We start from the raw sequence: 13405 nt of genomic DNA on the forward strand, positions 1-13405 counted from the left end.
TATTTAACTAAGTATTAATAAACATATCTGGTCTAGTTCTATATATTCTCTAATATATAAAGCACATCCACTAAATTGTCCTGCCACACTAGTGATCTGGATCTAGATCACATGTATTCATAATACTAGTGGACCGTACTTGCAATAATTAATCTAACGTTTCCATAACTTTATTTTACTGCGAACTATTCAAGTTCATTTATCTCAAACACAATCCTGTGGTACCAATACGTGTTTGAGATCACATATATGAACTTAGGAATTTTTCTGATATTTACATAATATTATCACAGAATAATATAGTCTATAAAATATATCCATAACAAATTCAATTCATTTATTTATTTCATAAAACAATGCCTACTACATATGCTTTCATGGCACAATTCCCAACAATGAAAGGCTCAAAGCCCAGTCCCAACCCAGACAAACATGGTCCGGGGGGTTCAAAACCCAATGGGACGCAAGGATCAAAGCCCAATTCTAACCTGGACGTACATGGTGCGGGGGGTTCAAAACCCAATAGGACGCAAGACTCAAAGCCCAGTCCTAACCCGGACTAAACACAACTCATAAAAATTGGTTGACCTAATATGGTCTCAAATAACCAAATCCCTATTCATGTTTCCTTTATAATGGCCCAAAACCATTGGAACGTGAGTCTTAGGTTTAAGTTGTTTAAAATCAGTCTTATAAACAGCCCAGGTCATTAGAACCTGATCCTTACGTTCAAAATATACTAATCAACTAATCTTCGATGGTCCAGACCATTGGAACCTGAACACCAGAGTCAGGAGAAATAAATAAAGCAAAAGTTGTTGACTCCTTAACGGTCCAGGCTATTGGACCCTGAACGTCTGGTTTAGAATGAGTTAACTAATTAAGTCATATTTAAAAGAAATCTCTAACGGTCCAGGTTGTTTGAGCCTGAACTATAAAGTCACGATAAATCAGTTAAGTTATATAGAGAAGTCCAAAATAGTCCAGGCTATCAGGACCCGAACATGGGTCTCAGGACAGGCTAAATACCTTCTACAACATTTACCTAGTGGTCTCGGCCGTTGGAACTTGGACCCAACATTCTACCCAGATTCATATAGAGTGATAAAACACTTTGTGAATTTCGAGGAAAAACAGACGAATGTAAAATGGAAATCATAGTACAGAAAGTAAAATCAATATATAAATACGAATGATAAAAATTTTCTTAGACGCATCTGCGTCCATAAAATAATACAATTACAAAAAAAATAGGAAGGAAGCCCTAACTAAAATAGAAAGGCCTAGGCCTAGGCTTCCTCCAGAACCAGGACATCTGGAATATTCTCGCCTTCTTCATCCCTAGCTAACAGCGTCGCATCTGCTTTCTCCTTGGCCTCAAATTCAGCCATTTTTGCAGCTGGATCCGGATAGATGAGGAGATACATGTTCTTGTCCTGGAGCCAGTCCATGTGAATGGCCTCGTCATAAGTGGGCTCCAGCAATGCATCAGCCTACTCCTTCGCTCGGCAATCCTCATCTCTCCACTTCATCTCCAATTGAATAATGCCATCTAAGGCTTGGTTCTAGGACTCATGGTTTACCACCTTCTCCCGCTCCTAGCGAAGTTGGGCCTCAGCTGCCTCCAAAAGAGCCTTGATCGAAGCCTTTGAGCCACAAACACGAAGCAACTCTTCCTTTAGGTTGTCCACCAACTCTTTATGGTCGATGTAATGCCCCAAATTTCCTAATAAGGTTTAGGACCTTGATTAGGAGGCCGGGAGGGCCATAATTGATTTATTATGGTATTTAATTATTATATGCATGTTTACGTTAATTATATTATTATATGATGGTGAATGCATGCATATGGGTTCATATGTTAATTATGAGGGCATTTTGGTAATTTGGCCGCGGTGGGCATAATTGTGTATTTTGGGTGCATGGTTGTGATTAATTAATATGGACATATTATAAGGTGGATGGGTTCGAGCTATTCGGCATGAGACGATCATGGGATGTAAGTGTTCGGTCTAGTCATAACGGGTTTAAGTTCGCGGCTCGGGGTGAGTCTCGGGGTCATTTTGATGATTAGAGCATTACCGGGAATTAAATGGTAATGGGGTATAATTTATTGGTGTTTGAGAATGTTGTGAATAATGGGAATTGGAGAGTGTTAATTATAATTAACGTGATAGGCGGGAAAGGACGGTTTTACCCTCGGAAGTCTTTAGAGGGATTTAATTGGCCTAGGGGAATTATGGTCTTTTGACCTTAAGGATTTGTATTAGCCTTTGGGAGTGTTTAGAAGGCTGTGGAAAACAGAACAAAGCAGAGCCTCATCCTCATCTTCTCCTTTCTCTTCTGTACAAGTTTTCCCTTCATTCTTTCCTTTGAATTTTGAGAGCCCAAATTGAAGAAGCAAGCTAGGGAGTCAAGGCTTAGGGATTATAGTTTGAGTTTAGCCATTGGGAAGGATTCAAATCAAGCTTGAGGTAAGATGCAGTCATGAATTTTATGGTGTGCTCTGTTTTGGGCTTTAGTTTTCAGCTTGTGAATTTCTTGTAGAAAGTTTGGATTAATAGAAGTTTGGTTGATGTTTAACTTGGGTTATGATGAGGGTGAGTTGTAGATGATGTTTGGTGGTTGAATTGGGTGTTAGGTTGAGGTTTGGGACAGGTTTGAAGGGCTGGTTTCAAGGGAAAACGCAAGGGAAGGCGAGCTGGTGCGTGCTGAGTTTTTGGCTGGTCTGGGTTAAGCGCCGCGGCATGGCTGTGGTGCACCGCGACTCTTGGCGTGTGACAGAGAGGGTTGCCTCTGTTTGAGGGGCGCACCGCGGCGTAGCCAGGGAGGGCCGCGGCCCTTAGTGGCTTTTTGGCCAGAAATGAGTTTTTAGCTTGGGGATTCAAGCCTTAGGCCTCGGGGTCGAACCTACTATCCGGTTGAGTAGTGTTTGATGTCTCGGAGGCTAGGTTTTGGTTTTGGAACCATTTGTTGATCATTTTTGTTGATGTTATCCTATATTTGGTTATGACTAGGTGACCGCTAAAGGACTAAAAGTTGATCGTTCTCAAGGGTCGTTCTTTTAATCATCCTAGCTCGACTGTGAGGTAAGAAAACCGCACCCTGTGTATATGTGACATGCATGGCTATTATTGATGCATGTTGGTTGATTATTTAGTATGACATGCATGGCTATTCTTGATGCATGTTGGTTGACTATTGAACGTGACATGCATGGCTATGATTGGTGCATGTTGGATTGTTAAGTATAATGCTTGTGATGCATGAGAAACATGTGATTAGGACATGCTTTGAGTACTGATTATGATATTGTTCAGAGCTTGTGCCCCTGGGTTTGTGCATGGTCCTAATTGTATTAATACTTGTTAAGTAAGCATGCTGAATACCTTGTTTATGGATATTGGATATGTGACATATGTTTGGTGGCATGACTTACCTGTGTATGGCGCTGACTTATTAGTCAGAATCGGCAATGGTGTCAGATCCGTCTGTGAAGCTGTGACTTATTAGTTAAGTTCACAACGGGCTGAGCACTGGTCGTGTTTCACTGACCCAAGAGTCAGAAATGGCAGAGCATTGTGAACGCCGGGCCAAATGAAGATTAGATCTAATCGAGGTCGGCATTGAATGACTCATATGGGGTATTAATGCCGGACCGACCAGAAGGTCAATGAAAACTATAAGCGCTTGCCTGGTCTAGGACCAGATGTTCATAGCCAGGGCATATGGCCCTGGTGACTGTTTGTCACATGGCTAGGGGACGCTGTCCATAGTTACGACTCTAGAGTCAGGAGGAAGGTTATGTTGGTGACCAATCACCATGCACCTATCCTGATCGAACTTATGAAAGGACAACCTACCTGTTAAGCCCTGGTGACCCTATCGTCACACGGCTAAAGGGTGCTGTCCCCATATTTGTGACTCTTGTATTAGTCACCTATTTGTTGAACTGTTGGTCCTGAATAATCAATACAATCACTGTTGATATAATATCATGTTATACTGTGTTTTCTTGCTGGGCTTCGGCTCACGGGTGCTATGTGGTGCAGGTAAAGGCAAAAGGAAGCTGGACCATCCTTGAGTTGGAGAGCTTAGGTTGAACCCTGTTTTGCCGCTTAGAACGACCTGTTGTAAATATTTTCTGTAATAGACTCTAAAATTATATTTTTGGGATCCCAATATATATATATATTAAACGTTCTAGTGAAACGTTCTATCTTATCCAAAAATTTTAATCCCTAAACCGCTAATCATACTTAGCTACACGATTTTGGCCAAATGACTCGATTAGCGAGTTTAGCACTGTTTACAAGGCACACCGTAACGGTCCCTGGAGTTGGGGCGTTACAGTCGACGTCCATCCTAGACAAATATTCCTCATGCTGGGCTTGAACGTGGGCAGCCTCCTTGCGGTCAGCCTTAATCCGGGTAGCTTCCTTGGCCAAGGCCTCCTTAGCAGCTTCCTGTTGGTTAACGGCCGCCTCTAGCACCATCTGAACCATCTCCAGCTTCATCACAATTTCTGCCACCAGATCCGCATTCCTATGTGCCAACAGGGAATCCTGGAACAAACCAAAGTTAGAAAATATATAGGAAATAAGTATGGTAAAATAAAAGATCATACGGGCATGTGATTTATTGTGGTTGCCTGGTGACGAATGGCCTGAGAAACGAATATGGCATCCTGGCTAGCCATGGTAGCATACCGCTTCAGTTGGAGGGTGGACATAGTATTCCCCACCTGGGCTAGCAAATCAACATCCAACAAAGATGTGTCTTGACCCACCACAGGCCCAAACCCAATCTCGGCCACCAATCAGTCCACGATGGGTTGGGGAGCGTTAAAGGCCTCCAAACGAGTGGAAAACTCCACCTTCTGCTGGATGAGTAGGTAAAGCCCGGGCCACTTCATCCCGTTGGTCGTGACCTTCATCCCATGACTAGGAAACCACTTTAATCCTCTTTTCCTGGAGGATCAAGTCCTCCCCCTCAGGAAGGGCTGGATTGACAGGAAGTCTTGGAGCATCTGGAAGCTGTGGCGTGATCATCAGGCTCTCTAGAGGAGTGTTCCTCAACCAAGGGAAGTTCCTTGGTCCTAGCCCTCTAGAGCCGCTTTGGGGAATTGGCAACAACAAGGTCAGCTTTCCTCCTGGCCGCCTCTCCTCCTTCGGAAGGCTCATGATCCAAATTGATAACTTGGAATGGAGTAGACGGGAGCGAGACCATTTCAGCATGAGTCATTGGGAGGGTACTCGAAGCTGGAGCCATCTCAGAAACTTTCTGGACTGGCCTTGAATCCCCGAGGATCAGCTTTATGACCTTCTTCTTGGCTAGGCCCTTGGCCGGCCCTCTTCGCCGACGACTTGACTACAACTGCCTTGGCCTTGATCATTTCCTTCATCTTTGCCACAGGGTTGGACATCTCTGGATCACCTGAGATAGAGAGACAAAGAAATTAATCAGTAAAATATACGAATGGGGATAGAAGTAAAAAACGAAGTAAATATTCAAGTCTAAAGTCCTCTGGGATGAACCCTTATCTAAAGAGCGGGCACAACTCAATTCCCTAGGGCGAAAGAGTGAATTTTGTCCCCCATGTCATCCAAATCCAAAAAGTAACCGTACTATAAGAACCATGATGAGTACATGAGGGTCAGTATGTCTATAACAATGGGGCAAGGAAGCCTCACTTTGATGACGGTCCCAAATAGATAATCCCGGTATTGTTGCCTATTCGTAATTAAGTCCTCAAAATAAGGAGCATAAGTTAAAATCAGTGGCGAGTTACCTTGACCTAAAATGCTAGTTCCAGGAGATCAAGTGTTTGGCAGCCTCCCTTAAGAAGGGCATCCAATTCTTCAGAGTCGACCCTCTCCGCCTAACGGGCCTGCTCCCTCTTCGCTTTCTCTACATCCGCCTTGGCCACAGCCTCCATTGCCTCACTGTGGGTGAGCACCAGCTCCTCCCTCAGGGTAGGATCCCTTTCACATTGCAGCCCCCGGAAACTAGGGGCATCTATCGACTGGTTAGAGGCCAGCATCCTGACCAGCCGAATGTTCTCTGTAGTTACGAAGCCCCCCACGTCCAGTTCCTTGGCGCTCAAAGTGGCATATAATTTCTTCTGCTCTAGGATCAATTAGGTAAACCTGGTCTGAGCCTACGGACCTGTGTTCCAGAAAATGATGGCTAAAGAAAAAAGAAGTGAAAAAGAAAAACTTACTCACACGTTAGAAGTCCAGCACCAAAGTGGGGTTCTTCTCTAAGAGGAACCCGGATGTCATCAACCAATAATGCCTGACATCGGGGGGTGTTTCCATGTGCTGAATGGAGTCGGACTGATTCCATGAGCTTTCAATCTTTAAAATTTATCAAGCATCTTGTCTTTAGAGTTGAGTTGCGGCTACAACTTGTAGAAATACAGCACCTCCACGGGAGTAGGAGCCAGGATCTCCTTCAAGGCCCAGAATATGCACCATCCGGCAATCAATTTGTACGTTTGGGGGAGAAGTTGGAAAGGCGCGATCCCCACAACCTTGAGGAACCACGCGAAGTAATTGTCCAGTAGGAGAGTAGCTCCCAAATTGATGTGCTCCACGCTTTAGGCCCCGAACATGCACATGCTAGTATGGGACTTCCCTTCATTCTGGGACAGTCGGTTGTACAAAATTCCTGGAGTCGTCTCCACTCCAAGGGCTTTCTCCAGCTGATGTAGCATCTGGTAATTATGGAACTCATTCATCTCCTTGTCCATTTCCCATGTGTTTCCAATGGAGAGTCTAGACCCTTCCAGGATTAAAGGGTCCACCTGGATGACATGTTCTTGGTGATTAGTGACACCACCACTCATGATCAGGAACCTGGAAGCAACAAAGAAGAAAACACCAAGCAGTTAGCACCAAAACTGAAGAAAATTGGTTAAGGAACGGGTGGTCTCCTAAAACTGCTTGGAGAAGTCCCCTCCGGACTCAGGTCTGGGATCAATAAAGATCCCAAGAGCTTTAGTCGGGAACTAAAAATAAGAGGTTTCTCTAACTCTCCTAAGTCACCCTTGGAATGTCCAAATTGATCCGAGATAACTAGACAGGAAATATCACCTAGAAAATCTACAATTCAAACCTACACTATCCAACCTAGAACCACCCTACACGGTGGTCACAACCCTAACAGTTTTATGGTCGCAGGAATAACATTGCAGTACAAAAGAATAAAAGGAGAGAGAAAAATGACCAGAAAACTTACTAAGAGGTTCTCGGTTTGAAATTTGTAAAGTCTCAGACGTCAAAGTTGGCAGAATCTCAACCTTAAATCTGAGAAGGCAATGCAGCAACTCGTCTGCTGCTGAACCGAGACTAAACTGTCGGATGTCTGAACGGAAAGAGGTCTGGTCAGAAATAGATGGACACGGAAATGAACTAATCACTGGAAAACCTCGTCGGTAAATTGGGACATAAAAGGATCTTTTTTCTGCTCTGAATATATAGAATGTGTAAAGTTTGAAATGAAACTGTAGAGGTACTTATAGGGCAGAAATGCACTATTTGATCCAACAGTCCACAGTGGGGATCCCAAGAGTATCCCCATCCAACGGTCCCAGATGGTGCAGAGGCTTTAATTGCCCTAGTCGAGTCCTAAATTGTGGATTTGTCATTCCATGATCCACACTTGCCTCATCCAACGGTCCATGTCGAAACTCCCAAGGCTATCCCCATCTTACCGTCCCAAATGGTGTTGAAGCATTAAACAGCCCACTCGACTACCCAATATACATTTTTCGTACAGACGGGACGTCTCGAGAATTGCGATGACACCCATCGGTCACTTGGGTCATCAAAAGAGTCTTTCCAGATTTTTAGGGCCCAAGTGGCACAAATGCACCATCAACCTTAAGACACATGTGTGAAACATTGCGAATATGAATGGACGGGGATCGCCCAAGTGTCCCCCAAGTAAATGAACCTGACTTCTAGAAAATGAACCAGGATATTTGGATTTGATCCAGGAGAGTAAGGCGAGTCTCCACCATGCAAACAAGGATGAAGACTTGGGGGTAGATGTTATCACTGTTTTCCACCCGTAACACGTGGCATGACCTAGTGGGTCCGAGGGCTCTCTTAAAGAGATCCAAGCCAATCATGTGTCCAATGAGCAGGGAAGAAGAGAGTCTTAATAGCCCAATCGTCAAGAAGCCCAAAAACATTTGGTGGGTGCGACCATAACAGGGGAACCAGGACAAAGATGTAGGCCTAACTCATCTTGCAAGTCCCAACCTACCTGTATCCTTCAGGATGCCAATAGAGGTTGCAGGCTCACTAGTCTGGAAGGACTATAGTAAGTGAACCGGGACATTAGCAAAGGAACCCAGACCTGACGTTCGGATAGGGCAAGTTTGAATTTCCCTGACGCTAACATGTCCCCAAGAAACAATGAAGTTGGTCTCCTCAATTAAACTGTAGAAGAGATTACACACGGAACGTACGCTGTTCCTAGGAAACAGTACTACCACTACTCTGATAGATCCTGTCCCTAGGATCCCGTTAGAAGCCCACACGGACCTGACTAAAATTACGTACTATTGGTAGCTGTAAGGCTCGGCCATGCCCAAGCCACCCCAATGGGCCAAAATTACGACATTATGTTATAAAACATTCTTTGTATTATGACACCATTAGTGAGTAACTGTGATTACATCCCTATTGAGCTCGGATTAGTCTGGCCCAAGCCCACTGCACTTGACTGCCTATAAATAGGGCTAATTGTAAACTGTAGCAGGGAACCCAAATTTTTGCTTGTAAGCAATTACTCTGCTCAAACTTGCAGAAAACTTCATTGTCAAAAGCTCTCTAAAAACTAATAGAAGAAACTCGCTGACTAAGGCTCATTAAAGCCCCAACCACGTAAAAATAATGTTTGTTTATCTGTGATCCTTTCTTTATAGCTCTTATTTCTCATTTTATTTCTAGTTTTCAAAAAACTTGGTAAACAAATAGTAAATAAGAATTGTTCCCACAAAGACTATACTCCAATTACCAATAATTGCTATTTACATTCTATTTGGGAAGTAAAATTGAGATGAATAAATCTAATTACAAACACAATTTAAATAATTGTTAATAAAAAAAATTAATCAATAATAAAAAGACCTAGGGTATTAAATTCATCTACTTTTCATTCTATTAATTTTATTAATAAGGTCTAAATTTTTTTCTTCCTATTCTAATTGAAGGTTAACATAAATCGATTCCTATTCTTTTTCAAGATATCAGATCTCAACCTATAAGCATGCTTTCTACATCTCTGTGATAAACTTAAAAATATAGCAGACATTAAGCATAGAAACCTAATTGCTACACATTCCATACAACCTCATTGCTACACATTCCATACATGTACTTCGTCCAATAGGTAACCTATGTCTATATAACGATAGCATATTCAATTCTCATCTTTCGAATTTTGAATCAAAATCATAAATCAATCAAATATTGATCATGTATTTGGTAGCATTAATCAAACATTATATAGATTATAATAAAGAAGAAGAATAAATAGAACATCATAATAACATTAAATAGAAATCCAAATGACTACATTAACCCATAGACAGAAGTGTTTAGGTCATATCAGACATGACTAAAAAAACAAAATAATTATTCAGAAACATAAAATTCCAAGACATGAAGAAGAAATAAAATTATGAAAGTGCAGAAACAATTGTCTCAAAATCAAATTTAATCTCTAAATTCGTAATTAAAATATGACCTAACCCTAATCAAATCCTAAAGTATGAATTTATACCAAAAAAACACGATTTCCTCTTTTTTTCATAAGTGGGCCGCGACTTGGCCTGTCTTAGGTTGCTGCCCGTGTCGTTTTTAAGGTGTTGTCACCCTCTAAACCCAAGTCTCAACCCGCATGTTGATGCACCACCTGGGTTCGCCTTTGACTTCTACTAGCGCCACGACTTATAAGAGCAAGTCGCAGCTCTAATTCCCTTCAGCAACCTTCAACCTCTAACTTTACTAGTGTCGCAGCCCTTAACACCATGTCGCGACTCTAATTCCATTATTTTCAAATTTTAGCCTTTCAACATCTTTCCTTTATCAAAAACTTATTATAACTCATCCTTAGCATCATTTTGAGTCATTCAACCACTGAAAGCTCCTTTTTTCACCATTTCCTCTTCTTTTCACATATATCTCATGATTCAACGCACCGACTTATAACAAAGACAAACACAAGTGTAATCTTGCGCAAAACAAACATAAATAATCAAGATTACCACAAAAACACATCCTAAAATGACACTAAAATGGAGTTATCAAGCTTTTAGTGGTTGCTTAACTCAAAGTGTATGAATGAGTTATAATAAGTTTTTGATGAAAGAAGGATGTTGAAAGGTTAAAATCTAAAAAAAAATAGAATTAGAATCGGAGCATGGTGTTAAGGGCCATGACTCTACTAAAGTCAAACGCTGAAGGGTTGCTGAAAGGAATTAGAGCCACAACTTAGTCAATAGAGTCACGGCACTAGTAGAAGTTAGAGGAAAACCAGGAGGTGCATCAACAAGTGGGCCGCGACCTGGGTTTGGAGGGTCGGATGCCTGGAGGGCCTAACCAGATCCTCAAAGGCTTAAAGAAGACACGGACCGCGACCTAGGAAAGGCCAAGTCGCGGCCCGCCCTTGAAAAAAAGAGGAAATCAGTTTTTTCAGTATAAATTCATACGTTATGTTTTAATTAGGGTTAGGTCAGATTTTAATTACGAATTTAGAGAGTAAAATTTGATTATGAGACAATTTTTTTTGCACTTTCATATTTTTATTTCTTCTTCAAGCTTTTGAATTTTATGTTTCTAAATAATTATTTTGTTATTTCAGTCATGTCTGATATGAACTAAATCCTCTATCTAGGGGTTAATGTAGTAGCTTGGATTTCTATTTAATGTTATTATGATGTTCTATTGATTCTTCTTTTTTGTTCTAATCTATATAATGTTTGCTTAATGCTAGTAAATATCAAATTAATATTTGCTTGATTTATAATTTTGATTCAAAATTCGAAAGATGCGAATTGAATATGATATCATTATATTTACATAGGTTACATATTGGACGAAAGTACATGTATGGCTTGTGTAGCAATTAGGTTTCTATGCTTAAGTTTATCGCAGAGATGTAGAAAACCTCCATATAGGTTGAGATCTTATATCTTGAAAAAGAATAGGAATCAATTTATGTTAAACTACTATTAGAATAGGAAGAAAGAAATTTAGAACTGATTAATAAAATTAATAGAATGAAAAGTTGATGAAGTTAATACCCTAGGACTTTTTATTATTGATTTTCATCCTTTGATTAATTGTTTTGTTTACAGTTATTTAAATTGTGTTTGTAATTAGATTTATTCATCTTAATTTTACTTACCAAATAGAAAGTAAAGAGCAATTATTAGTAATTGGGTTATAGTCTTTGTGGGAACGATTCTTATTTACAATCTATATTACTTGAATCGATTGCGTATACTTGCGTATCATAATTTACCGATTAAGTTTTTGGCGCCATTGCTAGGGATTGTATTATTAATATCATTATAGTTTATTTTTATTCTAACTTGGGTTTTTTTATTATTTAACTTATGTTTCTTTACTTTGTTTGATTTGTCAGGTAAAAAAATTGTTCCATCAAGATTACATCATGGGTTTTTCCCAACAACACATGGAGCCATTTTACTGGAGGAGATTTAATGAATTGGTGGATGGATGTCATCACAATTTCTCAAGGGGGTGTCTTACACTTTTCTTGTACAATGGATTAGACGACGCAACAAGATATTGGGTAAACTATGGAGCAGAGGTAACTGATGAACCTTTATTAACAAGATGTCATGACGATATAAGGGAGTTACTTAATGATATGGCATATTTTGATTACCATTGGCATTGAGATCTTTCATTGCAAGGTTGGAGTCACCAATATCCTCCATCATTCCAAGATCCTAATATTATACCCCAACCATTCAACCATGAAGGGCATGAACAAGAAATTGAAGAAGTAATGACTAAATGGAAGAACACTTTAAATTTAATGGTGCAGAATATGGAGTGGTTTAAGGACAATTACTCAAAGAATCAAGGTTGTGAGAGTTATTCGAATACTACAGAAGTGCCAGTGGGTGATCCATTAGAAGAGATTGAGGGTAATGTTGATGAATAAGAGACCCTTGAAGTTATATTCACTCAAAATTTTGCTAAGTTGGATACTTGCTTGGTAGATAATGATTATGGTGTGGTAAATGAAGTAAATTCCATCCATTGTCATGAAGTTGTTGAAGATCAAATCACAAGCATGTTTATGGATAGCCATGTGGAGAGTGAAAAACAATCATAAGGGTTATATGAGGAATTCACAAATGAAGACGAGAAAATATGACTTTGGAGGATGAGGAAGCACCTGTTAGGAATGAGTTTCCCAATATGCAGCGGAATGGTGGTGAATTGGCCCAGTGTACAACAAAAATTTTGTAACATATTTAAACTACCTTTAAATATGTGGATCCATTAATATACATACATTAATCATAAGCAAGTAAATGGAAAACATATCTCTTTATCCCTATCAAGTGTCCTTGCAATCTTTTTGTAATTTGAACGACCTTCCTTTCCAAGCTGCTCCTAGGTACTTACACCAAGATCTTCCACAATGTTCTCTACACCTCAAGAAGTGTGTGAGCACTTAGAGAATAACGGATGATTAATTTCTTATTCTACTTGATGTACTCAATACTTGAGATCAAGAGAATAAGGCCTGAAATTGGTTCTGTATCTTTTTCAGGGAGAGATAGAAAAGTATCGTTCTTCTTCACAGAGCAAATAATTGTCTTGAATATTTTCTGATAAGTCTAACTTAAATAGAAAATGTTTAAATTTAAAAAATAAATATGTAACCAATTTAAAATTAATATTTTAATTGATTAGTTATCTTATTGATGAAAATATCAAAAAACTAATTTTTGATTTTCCATTAATTAATTAAATAAATAAATTTGAAAAATCTATCCCTGAAAATTATGCAATACACACCACACACAGTCCATAGACTGTGTGTGGTCGTGTTCCACCCTATATTTTAGGGATATTTGATTTTTCTATTTTTTTTAATTATTTATTCAAACTACTTTGCCAGACAAAAATCTAACAACCTGATAACTAATTCAAATTTGAATTAAATATCTTTTTAACTAATTATCAAATATAATTAATTATTTGAATAAATATCAATCTTTTAAATTCAAATCTAATTTGAACTTGTTAGATTATTATCTCCCACTCAAATAAAGATATTTAATTAATTCTACCAATTAATTAAAATATGTTTACCCAAAAAGGACTACCTGATGACGTGGCAT

This window comes from Humulus lupulus, chromosome 8 (genome assembly GCF_963169125.1).
Source record: "Humulus lupulus chromosome 8, drHumLupu1.1, whole genome shotgun sequence".
NCBI classification, from domain to species: Eukaryota; Viridiplantae; Streptophyta; class Magnoliopsida; order Rosales; family Cannabaceae; genus Humulus; species Humulus lupulus.